This window comes from Somniosus microcephalus, chromosome 2, assembly GCF_052327205.1.
Source record: "Somniosus microcephalus isolate GS21.2 chromosome 2, FLI_Smic_1.0, whole genome shotgun sequence".
NCBI classification, from domain to species: Eukaryota; Metazoa; Chordata; class Chondrichthyes; order Squaliformes; family Somniosidae; genus Somniosus; species Somniosus microcephalus.
This window is the reverse complement of record NC_140988.1, coordinates 166,865,005-166,880,382: the sequence shown is the minus strand read 5'-3', so window position 1 is coordinate 166,880,382 and position 15,378 is coordinate 166,865,005. Positions and strand designations below refer to the sequence as shown.

General features: G+C 45.4%; 1 long non-coding RNA gene across 1 annotated transcript; it reads left to right on the top strand.

Moving 5' to 3' along the window:
• Window positions 1–588: 588 nt before the first annotated feature.
• Window positions 589–6,122, top strand: LOC147123089 (uncharacterized). The gene is made up of 3 exons (XR_015080398.1): window positions 589–1,383; window positions 5,610–5,681; window positions 6,008–6,122. It is a non-coding gene; the product is annotated as an uncharacterized LOC147123089 (long non-coding RNA).
• The last annotated feature ends 9,256 nt before the right edge of the window (window positions 6,123–15,378 follow it).

Here is a 15,378-nt window from a genome sequence, read left to right as displayed (position 1 = left end):
TGTGAATTCATGTTTATATACATGCACAGAGCTCAAATCTTTGCCATGAAATGTTAACTGTTTTGAGAGTGTAACTGGGAGTGTCCACACTCCAATACATTTAAATAATCTCTGAATAAGTTGTAAGAGAACCCAGCAGTCTAATGGACACTGAGCACTTTTTAAACCCAGTTTAACACCACTTTGGCATTGTGCTCCATGCTGTGCAAGGCTATTCCCTTCCTGGGACCTCAGGCTGCTCTTCTCCAGAATCAGGTTAGCACCGACTCCAAAGTTCTCCTCACTTGTGTGTTAAACTACTGTATCTTGTATAAAAGAAAAAATGACTCATATTTATGTAGAACCTTATTATATCTCTCAGAAACATCCCAAAGATCATGGGATGAATTTTTACCTGAAAAAAAGGTAGGTTTGGAGGGTGGGGAGTTAAATTGTTAAAAATTGGATTTCTGACCTGAACCCGCCTTCAACCCACTTCCGGTTTTAACGCAAGCGGGATGGGGGAGGTGGCACAGGGGCAGGCAGCCAACCCGCTGCCAGGAGGCAGGACATCAATTTAAATATTTCAATTTAGCTGGAAGCCTCTTTTTTAACCTCCATTTTGTTTTTAACTGCAGCTGAACGCGTTTTACACACTTCGTAAAACCCAGCATTTACAGGAAGGCGGGGACTGCTGCATCCAGGAGGTAAGTGCCTTTACACTTACCTCCTGGATCCAGGGTCCCTACCTAACACACCTCCTGCGATCGGAGACCCCCTCGGTGACTGGCCCCAATCTCCTCTTGCCTCCCCTCCCTCCCGCACTCCCCAATCCTGAGGCCGGTCCGATCCTCTGGTGGCTGGCCCCAATCTCTTGCCTCCCCCTCCCACCCCTTTGGTCCCTCGACGGCCTCAATCTTTTGCTTCCCTTCGCCCCATCCCCGGTCCCTCAACAGCCCTGATCATTTGCTTCCCTCCCCCTTCCCTGGTTCCTCGACGGCCCCGATAACTTGCTTCCCTTGCCCTGGTCCCTCGAAGGCCATGATCTATCGCTTTCCCCACCCCCACCCCCACCGGTCTCTAGATGGCCCTGATCTCATGATTTCCCCTCCCCCAGTCCCTCGTCGGACCCAATCTCTTGCTTTCCTCCCACCCCCCTACCCCACCGTTCCTCCGGAGGCCGGCACCGGCCCCTAGGCGATCCCTCCCCTGTGCGGCCTAGTGCCTCTCCGTCTGGTTGGCTGCGGGTGGGAAACAGAGGCTTCGGATGCAAAGCAGGCTCTGCCATTAAAACCGTTCTCCTGGGATTTCTGAGGTTGTAACTAGCAAAATAGATAAGGGGGAACCAGTGGATGTGGTGTATTTGGATTTTCCGAAGGCATTCGATAAGGTGCTACAGAAGAGGTTATTAAACAAAATTAGGGCTCATGGGATTGGGGGTAATATACTAGCATGGATTGAGGATTGGTTAATGGACAATCTATACCAATTTGGATGAGGGGACCAAATGTAATATATCCAAATTTGCTGATGATGCAAAGCTGGGTGGGAATGTAAATTGTGAGGAGGATGCAAAGAGGCTTCAAGGGGAAGACAGACTAAGTGAGTGGACAAGAACATGGCAAATGGAATATAATGTGGAGAAATGTGAAGTTATCCACTTTGGTAGGAAAAATAGAAAAGCAGAGTATTTTTTAAGTGGTGAGAGATTGGGAAATGTTGGTGTTCAGAGGGATCTGGGTGTCCTTGTAGACGAATCGCTGAAAGTTACTATGCAGGTACAGCAAGCAATTAGGAAAGCAAATGGTATGTTGGCCTTTATTACAAGAGGATTTGAGTATAATGGTAAAGGCATCTTACTGCAATTATATAGGGCCCTGGTGAGACCACACCTGAAGTATTGTGTACAGTTTTGGTCTCCTTACCTAAGGAAGGATATACTTGCCATAGAGGGAGTGCAATGAAGATTCACCAGACTGATTCCTGGGATGGAGGGGTTGTTCTATGAGGAGAGATTGCATAGACTAGGCCAATATTCTCTAGAGTTTAGAAGAATGAGAGCTGATCTCATTGAAACATACAAAATTCTTACAGGACTTTACAGGGTAGATGCAGGGAGGATGATTCCCCTTGCTGGGAAGTCTAGAACCAGGGGTCACAGTCTCAGAATGAGGGGTTGGCCATTTAGGACTGAGATAAGGAGAAATTTCTTCACTCAGAAGGTGGTGACTCTTTGGAATTCTCTACCCCAGAGGGCTGTGGAGGCTCAGTCGTTGAGTATATTCAGGTCAGAGATCGATAGATTTTTGGATATTAAGGGAATCAAGGGATATGGGGATAGTGCAGGAAAGTGGAGTTGAGGTAGAAGATCAGCCATGATCTTATTGAATGGTGGAGCAGGCTCGAGGAGCTGAATGGCCTACTCCTGCTCCTATTTCTTATGTTCTTATGTTCTATCCCTATCCGCCTCACTGTTCACTATACTTACAAGTTTTGTGTCATCCGCAAATTTTGAAATAGTGTCTTGTACACCAATGTCCAAATCATTAATATATATCAAGAAAAGCAGTGGTCCTAGTACCGACTCCTGGGAAACACCACCTTTCTCCAGTCCGAAAAACAACCGTTAACCACTACTCTCTGTTTCCTGTCACTTAGCCAATTTCGTATCCATGTTGCCACTATCCCTTTTATTCCATGGGCTTCAGCTTAGCTGTAAGTCTATTATGTGGCTCTTTATCAAACGCCTTTTGGAAGTCCATGTACACCACATCAACTGCATTGCCCTCATCAACCCTCTTGGTTGCCTCATGAAAAAATTCAATCAAGTTAGTTAAACACAATTTGCCTCTAACAAATCCATGCTAGCTTCCCTTAATTAATCCACACTTCTCTAAGTGACTGTTAATTTTGTCCCGCATTATCGTTTCTAAAAGCTTCCCCACCATCGAGGTTAAACTGACTGGCCTGTAGTTGCTGGGTTTATCCTTGCACCCTTTTTTGGACAAGGGTATAACATTTGCAATTCTCCAGTCCTCTGGCACCACCCCGTATCCAAGGAAGATTGGAAGATTATGGCCAGTATCTCCACAATTTCCACCTTTACTTCCCTCAGCATCCTAGGATGCATCCCATCCGTCCTGGTGATTTATCTACTTTAAGTACAGCCAGCCTTTCTAGTACCTCCACTTTATCAATTTTTAGCCCATCCAATATCTCAACTACATCCTCTTTCACTATGACTGTGGCAGCATCTTCTTCCTTGCTAAAGATAGATGCAAAGTATTAATTTAGTACCATAGTACCCCCCATGCCCTCTGCCTCCATGCGTAGGTCTCCTTTTTGGACCCTAATCGGCCCCACCCCTCCTCTTACTACCCATTTACTATTTATACGCCTATAGAAGACTTTTTGATTCCTTTTTATGTTAGCTGCCAGTCTATTCTCATACTCTCTCTTTGCCCCTCTTATTTCCTTTTTCACTACCCCTCTGAACTTTCTGTATTCAGCCTAGTTCTCACTTGTATTCCCAACCTGACATCTGTCATACGCCCCTTTTTTCTGCTTCATCTTACTCTCTATCTCTTTCGTCATCCAGGGAGCTCTAGCTTTGCTTTGCTTTGCTTTGCTTTGCTTCCCTTCCCTTCCCTTCCCTTCCCTTTCCCCATTGTGGGAATGTACCTCAACTGTGCCCGAACCATCTCCTCTTTAAAGGCAGCCCATTGTTCAATTACAGTTTATCCTGTCAATTTTTGATTCCAATTTACCCAGGCCAGATCCATTCTCAACCCACTGAAATTGTCCCTCCTCCAATTAAGTATTTTGACTCTAGATTGCTCTTTGTTCTTTTCCACAGCTAACCTAAAACTTATGACACTACAATCACTGTTCCTTAAATGTTCCCCTACTGAAACTTGATCCACCTGACCCACCCCATTACCCAGAACGAGATCCAGCAAGTCCTCCTTCCTCATTGGGCCAGAAATGTACTGATCAAGAAAGTTCTCCTGAACACATGTCAGAAATTCTTCCCCCTCTCTACCCTTTACTCTATTACTATCCCAGTCTATATTAGGATAGTTGAAGTCCCCTGTTATCACTACTCTATAGTTCTTGCACCTTTCTGTAATTTCCCTGCAAATTTGCTCCTCTATATCCTTCCCACTAGTTGGTGGCCTATAGAATACACCTAGTAGTGTAATGGCACCTCTCTTGTTTCTTAACTCTAATCAAATAGATTCTGTCCTTGACCCCTCCAGGACACCTCTCTCCAGCACTGTAATATTCTCCTTAATCAATAATGCCACCCCACCTCCTTTCTTTCCTTTCCTATCTTTCCTGAACACCTTATATCCAGGGATATTTACTACCCAATCCTGCCCTTTTTTGAGCCAGGTCTCCGTTATCGCCACAGCATCATATTCCCAAGTGGCTATTTCCACCTGCAGTTCACCAACCTTATTTACCACATTTTGTGCATTTACATACATGCACTGTAAACCTATCTTAGACCTACTTGTATTCTCTCTTAGTCTGACCCCACTGAATACCATACTATCTCTTACTCTAATGCTATCTGTATCTCCCACTCTTTTGTGCACCGTGTTTCTCCTTTCTAATGTTACATCCTGGTGCCCATCCACCTGCCAAATTAGTTTAAACCCTCCCCAACAGCACTTGCAAACCGCCCCCCACCCCCCACCCATTCCCCCTCCCCCCGCAAGGATATTGGTCCTGGCTCTGCTGAGGTGCAACCCGTCCAGCCTGTACAGGTCCCACCTCCCCCAGAACCAGTCCCAATGCCCCATGAATGTGAGACCCTCCCTTCTGCACCATCTCTCCAGCCACGCATTCATCTCCTCTATCCTCCTCTTTCTATACTCACTAGCTCGTGGCACCGGGAGTAATCCAGAAATTACTACCTTTGAGGTCCTGCTTTTTAAATGAGTGGTTATTATATTTTATATATGCTAGTCAAGCCCTGGCTTTGAAAATGGGTGGTTAAGACCAAGTGCTTTCTTCAGTTCAAGCAGGATTAGAGATGGGGATAACTGAACCAAAGCAGTGGAAGAGGGGGAGGGAAAGGAATGTGGGAGGAGGGGAAAGGAAGAGGAGGAGAAGATGGGATGAGTAGGAGGGGAGAGGAGGTGAGTGGGAAGGGAGAGAGGGACAACTACCTCAGCAGGAGGGGAATAAGAAAATTGCCTCAGGGGGTAGAAGAAGGGACAGGCACTGGCAAAGTATCTCAGTGGATGGGGGAGTTGGAAAAGTTATTTAATGAAAGGGTATGAAAGCTCTTCAGTGGGAGGGGTGGGGGAGAATGCAGGGAAAGCAGATTGTCCAAAAAGTAAAGCAATTTTGATTTAATCAATTTGAAGAGGTCACGGATTCTTTTTAAATTAAGAGCCCAATTTTGAGAACAATAAACATCCATTTTCTAAAAAAATTAATAGGCCTGATTTAACAATAATTTAATAAGCTCCAAAAAGTTTTAAAAAGCTAATAAGCACTGATTTAAAAAACAGAAATTGCTCCTGATTTTAAAAAAGATGAATGTGCTCCAATTTAAGAAAAAATAATAGGCCCTGATTTTTTTTTAAATAGTTCCCAATCTTTACCTTTCTGTACAGGTCCTGTGAGTTTCAGGAGGCAAGAAAAGTCCAGGCCAGGAACAGACATACTATGGATTGCCAGTTAACAGGGTAAGCAGCGGGAGCAGTGGGTAAAGATGGCAGTAGGAAGAGTGAGACCACAGGCGGCGAGTGGAGAATGGGGAAAGAACATGAACCATTTTCTCAACTGCAGGTCTTGTAGAAAAAAAATATATTGGCCCAGTAATTCCTGGCACAACGCGTGAGTACGGATGGGGTACTCACGCGTGTGCCCGGAGGAATTGCCAGTTTTCAGCATGCACAGTGCATGCGCTGAAAACGGGCATTTCCTGTCCTCTGACCCAAGGGGTTAAGAGGCAGAACGCTTGCGACTTGTGATGCAGCGCGTGCGCAGTGAAATTCCTTTTTTTTTTCAGAGTTGCCCGAGTGTAAAGGCCTCCGGTTTTTACGCGTGGAGAAACCAGACGTAAGTACTTAGTTTTACAGGTAAGTGGTCTTTTAGTACAATTTAGAACATTTTTTTCCACAGGTTTATTATTTTTAAAGAATTTACAGTAAGGTAAGTTTAGTTTTAGACCCTATTTTTTAAAAATTAATTTTTTTCAAAAATTTGATTAATTGTTTAAAATATTTTTTAAAACTTATTTATAGTTAATATATAATCAGTGGGATGTTTTTTAAAATGTTATTTAAAGTTTAAGTAGTGCTTTGGCAGCCCATACTTTTCATGAGTTTGACAGTTCTTACTCTCAAACTCATGAATTAAGTTTCCCCTCCCCTGATTGGCTGTACAGTGCTCACCTGATCCCAGCCGGCACATCGCACTAACTACGCCGCTGGATCAGGTAAACACATCGCGCCGACATCTGAACCGGGCCAGTGACAGAAAATGCAAGCAGGCCCGGGCTTCAGATGTCGGCGCGCCGGGTGGGTGCACATCGGGGGCTTGCACGCGCGGCAAGCTCCCGATCCTAATTTCAGGGCCATTGAAATGTTTTAAATAACTAGAAATACAAATTCAAATTCAAAAACCCACCTGAAGAAACATTCGGCAGCAAACAATTGAGGTCTATAGGCACTGGTGGTGGAGCAGAGGGGTGGCAGGCAGAGGTGTTACACAGCACCATCAATGGTGGGAAGCCTGGAACTACATGCTGTATTGTGATTTGTGATGTTACAAGTGAAGGGTGTGTTGCCTATCTGGTACCAGGGTAAGGGATATGTCAATGCAGCTGGAAAGGAATTTGGAAAGGGAGGGGGAAGATCCAGTTGTCATGGTTCATGTCAGGCCCAATGACATTGGGAAGAAAAGGGAGGAAGTTCTCCTTCTAAGGAAGGAGCTAAATTAAAAAGCAGGACCTCAAGGGTGGTAATCTCCGGATTATTACCTGAGCCACCTGCTAATTGGCATAGGGACAAACCTATCAGGAAGGTGAACACGTGGCTAAAGGAGTGGTGTGGGAAGGAGGTGTTCCATTTCATAGGACACTGGCACCAGTACTGGGACAGGAGGGAGCTGTACCGTTGGGACGTGCTGCACTTTTACTGGGCTGGGACCAAAGTTCTAGCAGAAAGGTTAAATAGGGTGATAAAAAGGACTTTAAACTAATAAATGGGGGGAGGGCTCAGTCAGAAACAATAGTAAAAATTATAGTTTAAAGATTTCAAAAAAGGAATAAGAGCAGAGTTCAGGTCACAAACAGTGACATAGATACTCTTGGTGAAAGGAATACTAAAATAACTAAAGTAGTTACAGCAGGAGTGACAAATAAGAAACGTGTTAAACAGTGTGAGAAAGGCAGCATCAAGACAGGAGAGGTTCGGGTCTCTTGCCCAAATAAGAGTTTTATATTCTAACGCACGGAGTATATAAGAAATAAATTGAGTGAATTAGAGGCTCAAAAAAAGCTTAGAGGATATGAAATGGTGGCCATTACAGAGACATGGCTGCAAAGTGGCCATGACTGAGAGTTAAATATTGCAGATTATAAGGTCTTTAGAAAGGATAGGGAAACTGGAAAAGGAGGAGGGGTAGCTTTATTGATGGAAAATACTATTATAGCATTAATAAGCGAGGAAGGGGAAGCAATCAGCAGAGACTCTATGGTTAGAATTGAGGAATAAGAGAATAAAACTGTAATGGGGGTTGTTTACAGCAGTGGTTCTGAACCTTTTTTGCTTGAAGGACCCCTTATCAAATGGATTAGTAATCATGGAACCCCCATCTAAATTATTATTGCCTCCTTGTATTGATACTGTACCAAGATCTTCTGACAATGAATTGCAATATAGCTATGTTGACATTTACAAGTATATATACATATATAAAATGACAGTGATTTTAAAGCATTGATTTTTTACAATTACAAATGTATTGGTTATTCAATGTATTCCAGTGCTGCCCAGATTATTATGTCAGATTTTCTCCTTGGCCGCCCCTTGACCATGGACAGACAGCTCTAATGTAATGTACAGTAATCCCTCCCCAACCGCGGGGGATACGTCCCTGAAAACACCCGTGGTTAGTAAAGCCGCGGTTGGCAAATAGAGTATAAATGCTCAAATAACACAATAAAAAAGAATATAAAAGCAATAAAATCATGTTATTTACCGTAATCCTAAATTAAAAACCGTGTATACGCAAAATTCACTGCCGCGGTTGGCAAAAGTTGTTGCAGAGAGGAAACCGTGTATACTTGAAATCTGCGTATGGCAAAACCGCGGTTGGGGCGGGATTCCTGTATGTCCAATTTATGGGGCCTGTTCTTTTTGACCATATCCCAGCGCTGCTTTAGTTGGGACGGGATCTTTGTTTACAGACTCTCAGTTCCTCTCCGAACCGGCTCCGACTCCTGTTGCTGGCGCTGGCCTTGCGGCCGCTGCTAACCCTCAGTCTTTTTCCCTCCCTCCTTCTCCTCTTCTTCCTACAGTGCACAGCTGCTGCTGCCGCCACCGCCATGGTAACCATTTACCGCACTGTTCAGCAGTGCCCGGACACTCTGCACTGGCTCGCTCTCCATCACCGAGTGGGGTCTTTTTCGTGAACCCCTTGGAAAGTCTCTGCAGACCCCCAGGGGTCCGCGGTTTGAGAACCACTGGTCTACAGGCCTCCTGATAACAGCAATGAGGCAGTAGAATGTATTAATTCAGAGATTAGAGAGGCTTGTAGCAAAAGCAACGTTGCTTTAATGGGAGACATTCTTTTTCAGATAGATTGGGAAGAGCAGAGTAGCTCAAGTCAGAAGGGCAGTGAATTTCTTGAGTGGATTCAAGGTAGTTTTCTGGAGCAATATGTTCTAGAGCCAACGAGAGGCTAGATTAGTAATGAGTAATGAGACAGACTTAGTTAATAATCTAACAGAAGGGAACATTTATCTAACAATGATCATAATATAATCAAATTCAATGTTAGGTTTGAAAAGGAGAAACTTAACACAATTACTAAGATTCTACATTTTGGTAAGGTTAACTTTAATGGGATGAGACAGAGACTGATGACAGCAAACTGGTTAAAACTAATTAAACAGAAAATGCTGGAAATACTCAACAGGTCAGGCAGCATCTGTGGAGAGAGAAAGAGTTAACGTTTCAGGTCGATGACCTTTCATCAGAACTGGAAAAAGTTGTAACAGATTTTTAGCAAGTGCAGAGGCAGGGAAAGGGGGAGGGGAAGGAAAGAACAAAAGGGAAGGTCTGTGATAGGGTGGAAGGCAGGAGAGATTAAATGACAAAAGGTATGATAGTACAAAGCAAAAGGAGATGGAATGGGACCAGTAAAGAAACAAAAGATGGGTCTAGAAGAGGTGTGAATGGTTAAAACTGTCATTGGGTAGAACTACAGATGAAGAGTGGGAGGTGTTCAAAAAAGAATTAAGCTTAATACAGGACCAATATATACCCTTAAGGGGAAAGAGCTCCACTTACCAAATACAGCCATGGTCAACAAAAAAGGTGACAGATAACATAAAACTAAAGGAAAGAGCTTATAAAAGTGCAAAGAATAGTATAAATCCTGGGGACTAGGAGAAATATAATGAACAGCAAATGAAGATAAAGATAGTAAGAGCTGCAAAAGGAATGCGAAATGAAACTTCGAGGGATATCAAGGTTAACGCAAAAAATGTTTACATTTATATTAGAAGAAAAAGGGTAGTCAAGGGTGATGTGAGCCCTTTAAAAATGTGGGTAATATTACAAATGAAAATAAGAAAATGGCAAATTTATTGAATAATTCCTTTGTGTCAGTCTTCACAGTAGAGGAAGAGGATAATATATCTGACATTCTTAATAATGAATCAAGGACTGGAACTCTGAAGTTACTGTAAGCAAGAGAATGGTATTAGAAAATATAATGGTACTAAAACTGACAAATCCCCAGGACCTGATGTTTTCTACCCCAGGGTTTTAAAGGAAGTAGGTGAGGAAATTTCAGCTGTTGTAACCATAATCTTCCAAAGCTCTCTCGATTCAGGAATTGTCCCTTTAGATTGGAAATTTGCAAATGTAACTTCATTATTTAAGAAAGGTGAGAGAGAGAAACCAGGAAATTATCCTCTTCTTCTTAGGCAGTCCCTCAGAACCAGGAAATTATAGACCTGTTAGTCCAACATCTGTTGTGGGGAAGTTATTGGAATCGATAATTAAGGACAGAGTGACTGAGCACTTAGAGAAATTTGAGTTGATTAAAGAGAGCCAACATGGATTTGAAACAGTAGGTCATGTCTAACGAACCAAATTGAATGTTTTAAGGAAGTAACTAAAGTAGTAGATGAGTCAATGTCTATGGATGTAGCTTATATGGACTCCCAGAAGGCATTCAATAAGGTTCCACATAAAATAATGTTAACTAAAATTAAAGCTCATGGAATTGAAAGAAATGATCAACCTGGTTAGGAGATTGATTAAGTTGTAGAAGACAGAGAGTAGAAATAATGGGTATATACTCGAATTGGAAGTAGGCAACAACAAACAGATCAGATCAAAGCTCTGCAGTCCAGCCACATCCAGTCGTGAATGGTGGTGGACAATTAAACAACTAATGGGAGGAGGAGGCTCCATGAATATCCCCATCCTCAATGACAGCAGAACCCAGCATGTGAGTGCAAAAGACAAGGCTGAAGCATTTGCAACCACCTTCAGCCAGAAGTGCCGAGTGGATGATCCATCTCGGCCTCTTCATGAGGCCCCAGCATCACAGAAGCCAGTCTTCAGCCAATTTGATTCACTCCACGTGATATCAAGAAACGGCTGAGCGCACTGGATACAACAAAGGCTATGGGCCCCGGCTATCGTGCTGAAGACTTGCGCTCCAAAACTATCCGCGCCTCTAGCCAAGCTGTTCCAGTACAGCTACAACACTGGCATCTACCCGACAATGTGATAAACTGCCCAAGTATGTCCTGTCCACAAAAACCAGGACAAATCCAATCCTGCCAATTACCGCCCCATCAGTCTACTCTCAATCATCAGCAAATTGATGGAAGGTGTTGTCGACAGTGCTATCATGCGGCACTTGCTCACCAATAACCTGCTCACCGATGCTCAGTTGGGTTCTGCCAGGACCATTCAGCTCCAGACCTCATTACAGCCTTGGTCTAAGCATGGCCAAAAGAGCTGAATTCCAGAGGTGAGGTGAGAGTGACTGCCCTTGACTTCAAAGCAACATTTGACCGAGTGTGGCATCAAGGAGCCTTAGTAAAATTGAAGTCAATGAGAATCAGAGGAAAAACTATCCACTGGCTGGAGTCATACCTAGCACACAGGAAGATGGTTGTGGTTATTGGAGGTTAATCATCTCAGCCCCAGGACATTGCTGCAGGAGCTCCTCAGGGCAGTGTCATAGGCCGAGCCATCTTCAGCTGCTTCATCAACGACCTTCCCTCCATCATAAGGTCAGAAATGGGGATGTTTGCTGATAATTGCACAGTGTTCAGTTCCATTCGCATCTCCTCAGGTAATGTAGCAGTCCATGCTCGCATGCAGCAAGACCTGGACAACATTCAGACTTGGACTGAGAAGTGGCAAGTATCATTCACGCCACACAAGTGCCAGGCAATGACTATCTTCAACAAGCGAGAGCCTAACCACTGCCCCTTGACATTCAACAACATTACCATCGCCGAATCCCCCACCATCAACATCCTGGGGGGGGGGTCATCATTGACCAGAAACTTAACTGGACTAGCCACATAAATACTGTGGCTACAAGAGCAGGTCAGAGGCTGGGTATTCTGCGGCAAATGTCTCACCTCCTGACTCCCCAAAGCCATTCCATCATCTACAAGGAACAAGTCAGGAGTGTGGTGGAATACTCTCCACTTGCCTGGATGAGTGCAGCTCCAACTACACTGAAGAAGCTCAACACCATTCAGGACAAAGCAGCCCACTTGATTGGCACCCCATCCACCACCTTAAACATTCACTCCCTCCACCACCGGTGCACTGTGGCTGCAGTGTACCATCTACAAGACGCACTGCAGCAACTCACCAAGGCTTCTTCAACAGCCAAATTTCCCTCCAAGTCACACACCACCCTGACTTGGAAATATATCGCTGTTCCTTCATCATCGCTGGGTCAAAATCTTGAAACTCCCTCTCTAACAGCACTGTGGGAGTACCTTCACCACATGGACTGCAGCAGTTCAAGAAGGCTTCTCAAGGGCACTTAGGCATGGGCAATAAACACTGGCCTTGCCAGCGATGCCCACATCCCAGGAACGAATAAAAAAACTAGTGGTGTCCCACAAGGAATTGTGCTGGGGCTTGAACTATTCAATATATTTATTAATGTCTTAGATAGCACAATAGAGAGCCATACATCCAAGTTTGCCGATGACTCAAAGATTGGTGGTATAGTAAGTAATGTAGACGGGAGCATAAAATCACAAAGAGGCATTGATAGATTAAGTGAGTGGGCGATACTGTGGCAGATGGAATTCAAGTGTGAGGTCATCCATTTTGGACCAAAAAAGGATAGATCCAAATATTATTTAAATGGTGAAAAGCTAGAAACAGTAGCAGTCCAACGAGATTTAGTGGTCCATGTACACAGATCACTAAAATGTAATAGTCAGGTTCAAAAAATAATCAAAAAGGCTAATGGATTATTAACCTTTATAACTGGAGGGCTAGAATATTAAGGGGAGGAAGTTTTGTTACAGCTGTACAAAGCCCTGGTTAGACCACATCTGGAATACTGTGTAAAGTTCCGGGCACCACCCCTTAGAAAGGATATATTGGCTTTGGAAGGAATACAGCGCAGATTCAGCAGAATATTACCAGGACTCCAAGGGTTAGATAATGAGGAGAGATTATATAAACTAAGTTTGTATTCCCTGGAATATAGAAGGTTAAGGGGTGATTTGAGTGAGGTTTTTAGGATTTTTAAAGGAATTGATAGCATAGATCGAGAAACACTTTTTCCGCTGATGGGGGAGTCTAGGCCAAGGGGACATAGCCTTAAAATCAGAGCCAGGCCATTCAGGAGAGAAGTTAAGAAACACTTTTTCACGCAAAGGGTGGTAGAGGTGTGGAACTCTCTCCCACAAAAAGCAGGAAATGCTAGCTCAATTAATAATTTTAAATCTGAGAGCGATAGATTTTTGCTAGCCAAGGGTATAAAAGGATATGGCACCAAGGTGGTGGATGGAGTTAAGATACAGATCAGCCATGATCTCATTGAAAGGCGGAACAGGCTCGAGGGGCTGAATGGTCTACTCCTGTTCCTATGTTCCTATTACAGGTCAGTGTTCAGATTAGCATTGGAAATTCTATTAAAGCACTACCTACTGGCATTATAGGGAACATCATGGAAAGCATCACCACTACCTGTGGACATTTTAACATGGGAATCCCCACAGGAATGTTTACATAGCATTTTTCAATAGAATGCACAAATCTATGTACAAATTTTAATATATTTTATATAATTTTTATCTGAATAAACCTTTTGAAATGTGTCCTCTATCTTCTGTTCAAATATAAGTTTGAAAACCAACCAAATAGATTTTTGTTAGAAACTGAGAGAGAAGTATTCTATCATTTGGCTTGCTAAAATGCTACTGATTTATCCTGGAATATTGTGCACGCTGCACATGCTCAAGACTGCAGGAAATGCCTCCAGCTAACACAGGCAAAAATATCAAATTCAAGCCTTGACTTTAGGGAGAGACCGAAGCCTTCAAATAGAAACTTTAATGAAGGCAGTAAAAGACACAAACATAATTTACTGGGTAAATTAAATAATGTTGTGATAAAGTAGTTTTTGTTTAAAACCTTCACATTGAATATTAAAAATGTCAGTTGCTGAAAAAAATGGCAGTTGAAAATTTTGAATGATTTAATTGATGCAACAAATCATGATGACAAAATGTTTACATACTGTTTCCCCATTATAAAGTACTAGCTGAAGTGCCCGGCGGTGCCGAGGCTTTTTTGAGGGCATGTTGTTGTTGGAAGAGAGAGAGAGAGAGCGACTGGGGGGAAGAGAGAGAGCGACTGGGGGGAAGAGAGAGAGCGACTGGGGGGAAGAGAGGGAGGGGAGGGGAGGGGGAGGGAGGGGAGGGGGAGGGGAAGGGAGGGCGGGGGGGAGGGGAGGGGGAGGGGGAGGGCGGGGAAGGGAGGGAGGGGGAGGGCGGGGAAGGGAGGGCGGGGGGAGGGGAGGGGGGAAGGAAGGGAGGGAGGGGGAAGGAGGGCAGGGGAGGGGAAGGGAGGGCGGGGGGAGGGAGGGGAAGGGAGGGCGGGGGGGAGGGCGGGGAAGGGAGGGCGGGGGGAGGGGGAGGGAGGGCGGGGGGGAGGAGGGGGAGGGAGGGCGGGGGGGAGGAAGGGAGGGAGGGGGGGAAGGGAGGGCAGGGGGGAGGGAGGGCGGGGGGGGAAGGGCGGGGGAGGGGAGGGGGGGATGGAGGGCGGGGGGGAGGGAGGGCGGCGGGCGCCCCCCCCCCCGAGGGTCGCGCCCCCCCCGGAGGTGAAGACCGCCGATTGCGCGCGCAGCAGGAGCTGAGACGCGGCGTCTCTCTCGGCCGGCGGGCCCGGTTGCCAGGGCAACCGTGACGCTGACCAAGCCAGAGAGACGCCGCGTCTCAGCTGCTCCTGCTGCGCGCGCGGCCCCCCCCCCGAGGGTTGCGGCCCCCCCCTGAGGGTCGCGGCCCCCCCCTGAGGGTCGCGGCCCCCCCCCCCCGAGGGTCGCGGCCCGCCCCCCCTCCCCCCGAGGTGAAGACCGCCGATTGCGCCCGTTGCCAGGGTAACGCTGGACGCTCAGCAAGCCCCGGCAGAGAGAGACGTCTCAGCTCCTGCTGCGCGCGCACCCTAGCGGCGCTGGGCTGAGGCTCGGCCCTCCAGCCTTCGAGTGGGGCCGGGAGGTGCCTAGCTCGGGCGTGGGTGCGGAGGAGACGCCGAGGCTTCTAGGCCTACCTGGAAAAAGGGGAAAGGTAGGAAAATTAATGAGATTAGATAAGTTAATTACTTTCTAAATCATTTTTTTAAAAAACAATATGTGTTTTAAAAGCAACGTTTTTTTTTAAGACGCAGAAAGCGGGAAAAAGAAAGGAAAAGTTTGGAATCAAGATGGCGGCGACTTACCTCGGTTCAGAACGATAAAGCCCGGCCACACGCGCACCGATTGGCCCGGCGGCACACGCCAGCAACCCGGCGTACGATTGGTCGAGCTCGCGGTCACTCTGTCGCTAATGAGCGGATAATGAGATGCTAATGAGCGGAACGTTGAAGGTTTTTGGGATACCGCGGGCGGGATTTTAGCCTGGCCGAAACGTAAATACGCTTAAAACCGTCT